Source organism: Octopus bimaculoides, chromosome 10 (assembly GCF_001194135.2).
Source record: "Octopus bimaculoides isolate UCB-OBI-ISO-001 chromosome 10, ASM119413v2, whole genome shotgun sequence".
NCBI classification, from domain to species: domain Eukaryota; kingdom Metazoa; phylum Mollusca; class Cephalopoda; order Octopoda; family Octopodidae; genus Octopus; species Octopus bimaculoides.
The window spans coordinates 23661555-23666174 of NC_068990.1; the positions used below are offsets into that span (position 1 = coordinate 23661555).

The 4620-nt window shown below is 35.1% G+C and overlaps 1 long non-coding RNA gene across 1 annotated transcript in view; it reads left to right on the plus strand.

Annotated features, from left to right (window-relative positions):
• The window catches only part of LOC128248881 (uncharacterized), a 55297-nt gene extending 52326 nt beyond the window's left edge, over window positions 1-2971 (plus strand). Inside the window, exons 2-3 of the long non-coding RNA XR_008265014.1 lie at window positions 1034-1125; window positions 2478-2971. This is a non-coding gene — a long non-coding RNA (uncharacterized LOC128248881). The remainder of the gene's footprint in view (window positions 1-1033; window positions 1126-2477) is intronic.
• The last annotated feature ends 1649 nt before the right edge of the window (window positions 2972-4620 follow it).

Sequence of the window (4620 nt, forward strand, 5' to 3'; positions counted from 1 at the left end):
CGATTCTGCCAACTCATCACCTTAAAGATTTTAAATAATCTTTTTTTTTTTTAATTAAACACAAGGCCTGAAATTCTTGGAGAAGGAGTTAATCGATTACATCGACCCCAATGCGTAACTGGTACTTAATTTATCGACCCCGAAAGGATGAAAGGCAAAGTCGACCTTGGCGGAATTTGAACTCAGAACGTAACGGTAGACGAAATACCGCTAAGCATTTCGCCTGGCGTGCTAACGATTCTGCCAACTCATCACCTTAAAGATTTTAAATAATCTTTTTTTTTTTTAATTAAACACAAGGCCTGAAATTCTTGGAGAAGGAGTTAATCGATTACATCGACCCCCGCCCAGCGCTCAACTGATACTTATTTTATCGATACCGAAAAGATAAAAGGCAAAGTCGATCTCGGCGTAATTTGAACTAAGAGCGTAAAGGTGTGCAAAATGCCGCCAAGCACTTTGTCCAGCATGCTAACCAGTTTGCCAGCGCGCCGCTTTATAAATTTTAAATTATGTCACCACTAATTCACTGAGATAAGAAAACTAAAAAGTTTGAAAAGGTTGGAGGGTCAAGGCTAGAGAGCCGTTGATTGTAGGTCTGATTGTTCAGATCTGATTTGGAAGCTAAACTACGACATGCTCATAAACATACACTTTTATCCTATTTCTCTTTTAATCATCGCCTTTGAAATTTACGTAAATGAATTTATTATATAATATCATGAAATCTAGTTGACGGCCTATCTTTAAAAATTATAATAATTACATTAACTCTTCTCGTACCGCCAATTAATTTAACAAATTAATGACATCATATATACTTAATTGCGCAGATATGTCACATACATTGCATGCTAATAACTGTAATTAAATTTTATTAAAATAATGTTTGGCATAGGCATAATAACACATAAAGTATATAGAAGTATGGTGGTGTCGATGGCATTGATATTAATATATTTCTTGCGCTTCGTTTGTATTTGAATCATAATCATTTCTATCTTCTTGTTTTATATTCTTTTATATTTTTCAGTCATTGGGACTGTGGCCATGCTGGGGTACCACCTCGAAGAGTATTTAGTCGTACAAATGGAACCCAGGATTTATTTTTCTTTTTAAAGACTGGTACTTAATCTTCTGTTTTCCTTTCCTCTCTCATACCAAGAATTTCTGAAGACAGTTCACATTTTCAGAAAGTATAGTCTACCTTATATATAGACTATACTTTTCTGAGCTAGACTTGATCCATCGCCTGATCCTAACTTCACCTAATCAATAGATAATTTTAGTAGTGTTCATTTTGATACAAATATTTCTGAAATAGACTTGACCCACCGTCTTGTTTTAACATCACCACCTAGTTTTTGACTTACTTTCAGCTGGGTTCATTCTGATGCAAGTATTTCTCTGGTGGACGTAACTCATCGCATGGTTTTAATACCACTTCATGGTCTTTAAGATACCTTTAGAAGAGTTAATTATTATTCTCGAATATTCAAATAGTCGTGTATCTAATCGGAATATAACCAATTCAACACGAATTTTCCTTCTCGTTGTTCCCAACAATGCTGCAGGCTATGCAAAAGTCATGTGCGACGAATCCATACAATAAATAATACGTCACCACCTTTTCAATTAGCTATAATAAACACCTAAACAGGTATTTAAGTTATCATTTTATAGAGATGGAGTTCAGAGTCACAGAGAATCTTTTCTTTTTTCCTCTCCCACTGCGGGCGATGCACTTTATTGTGTATTGTTTCAAATCACACATATTTCCAAAATAGGTCAAATAGGTTGATCACATATAGCACAAGTTCATGATATTAATTAATTATTAATAGCCGTGGGAATGGCATGAACGTCACACTCCAATTACTCCATTGATTCCCTAAAATCAATAATTGTCACTCTTTAGGTACAGCAATGGATTCAGTTGCTCTAATGCGTGAAATGAATAAATATTTATCCATTACTGTAAGTTGATATTTTCATAATGGTAGTCGGCATCGCTTTCTTTTGACACGGTATTGATGACTAGCAATACAATCTAACGAGCAAACACCAGGTATATAACCCCATTTTGTTGTTATAAACCACGAAAGCATTAATAGTATAGTCGACTGGTAGGATTTGAACTCGGAAAGCAGTGTAAGGAAAGGAGAGATTGGATGAGGTAGAGTATATAACGTTACTATTTCCGCCAATGCGCTGGCACTGTTTTGTATTTGTGTCTAAGATGAATAAGTTGAAAATATTCCAGTCCACCTAAGTGTAAAATAAGCATCTTATAAAGCAAAACTTACTTCTACAATAAAAGGGAACTCCATATAATTTAATCAATGCTTCTTTGGGTCGCAGTACTGAGCGGTCCTTACTATCACTGTCAAATATTTATTTATATTACATGCTCTCGGCTGAAATAAATCATTTGAGGTTTAAATAACATTACTTTTTTATTCTTTTATCTCTGTCAGATCTGATAGATCTTCATTTACCCAAACATTGGTGTTTCGAAGTCTCTCTAGGGCACTGAATCGTGTATGTTGTCACCACACATCGGTTGAAAGAAGTTGTTTTCCGAAGGCGAAACACACCAGCGATTAGCTTAGTCACGTTCAAATCTGCTCAAAGATGTTAAGAATGAATATACTCCTTATTCTTTTGATTTATGCCGTTATACTTCATCATCATAATTTATTATCAACTTTGCAGACATCGATACGCATCAGCAAATAATTTGTTTAAATCACATAAACAAGAGCGACCATTCTTGTTTAGATTCAGTGATCTGGTAGGGGTGGAGGTGAAATAATAACCTTTGAAGAGATACAAAATCACATCGAAATACCGGTGTTTCAAAGTCCTTCTACGTCTCTGTAACGTGTATGCTGTCAACACATAGTTTGAAGGATGAAGTGTTTTTTGTCTGAAGGCGAAATAAGACAGCTATTAGGATATTCACGTTCAAATCCGCTGGAACATATTAAAAATAAATATAATTATCATTGTTTGTTTTTATCGTTCTTTTTTTGATTTTCTCGTTCTGTTTTTGATTTTCATTCATAATAATTCATTATCAACTTGGCAGACATCAGAACGTATCAATATATAATTTATTTGATGATTTTTATATATTCAAGAACGACCATTATTGTCTAGTCTCAATGATTCGGGAGGGGTAGCTTTGACTGAAGGAATTTAATCAAGTCAAAATGCCTGAGTCTCAAAGTCCGCCAATATCAAGGAAATGCCTGTGTTATCCACACATCGACTGAAGTGAGAAGTTGTTCTCTGAAGGCGAAACACAATAGCAATTTGCATATTCACGTTCAACTCTGCTAGAACATGCTAAGAGTGAATGTACTCACCATTATCTTCATTTACCCGTTTTTGTGAAAATCTTTTACTCTTACTGGATCGAATCTACCAAACTTATTTGTGCAGAGGAATTTGATAGCAGCCTGGCTGCATTATAAGTGACTTCTCTCTACCTCTCTATATACACATTATGTTCTAACTAACTATATTTAGCTGGCAGTTAAGTAGAATTCCGATGCAATTTCTTTTAGTAAAGTTATACTTTCAATAGAGAAAGAAATTTGAAAATACTAAGACATTCTGAAATTACAAAACTCTTCTGAAACATAATTTTTATTCAGAATTTATATACATTTTCTCATATTTTTTTCCTGAATTTCTCAGCGTTTCCTGTTTCTCAGATGTAGATTATAATGCCAATAATGATAACTAAACTGCTTGCCTCAAGTGTTTTCTACTTGGAAAGCAATATTACTTTATCATACACAATTACTGAGGAGAAAGAAAACTTAGAAATATTTTTACTTTTCCGATATTTTATTTCTCGAATAAAAGAGAAAACAACAAAAGCTTGTTTATTTTTTCATACCGTATTTGCCGGTTTACAAGTCGAATTTTTCAAACCAAAATTCACAGCCAAAAAAGATAGGTCAACTTGTACTTCCAAACAACTTTGCAGGACAAAGACTTCCTTGTAGAATGCAGCAGGATTTGAAAAATAGTAACAATGTTTGAATATTTACACTATATGTTTACACTATATACTACGCCGACTTGTATGCCAGAAAATACAGCACGTCGTCTTGAAATACACTTGGACTCATCGTCAATGATGCTTCTTGAGATCATTAGATGTTTCGGGTCTTTCAACATCAGACATCCTCACCCAGATAACCCAGCCAGAATTGATGGAACCGCAGTTTATGTCTAGTTAGCATTACTCCCTCGTAGTAGTGCCCCATTCCATGCTTCATACCTCCTGATCCACAACGATATTAAGGCAGCTTCTGCTGCCCCTACAACCTGATGGCTCTCTGCTTATTGGTCCCTTTGATGTCAAGTAGGTTGTAAATTCTGCAAAGGGACCAGCCTGAAAACTCTCTGCATCCCACTTCAATGGGATTACATACTGCTTTCCACATTGCTCTGGCATTACTTATTCTTTGTAAGCCCAGTACATATTCTACCATTCTCTTTTTCGAACTGCTAAGTCACAGGGACATAAACATACCAACATCGGTTGTCAAACGATGGTGGGGGGACAAACACAGACATGTACATATGTATATATACATATAT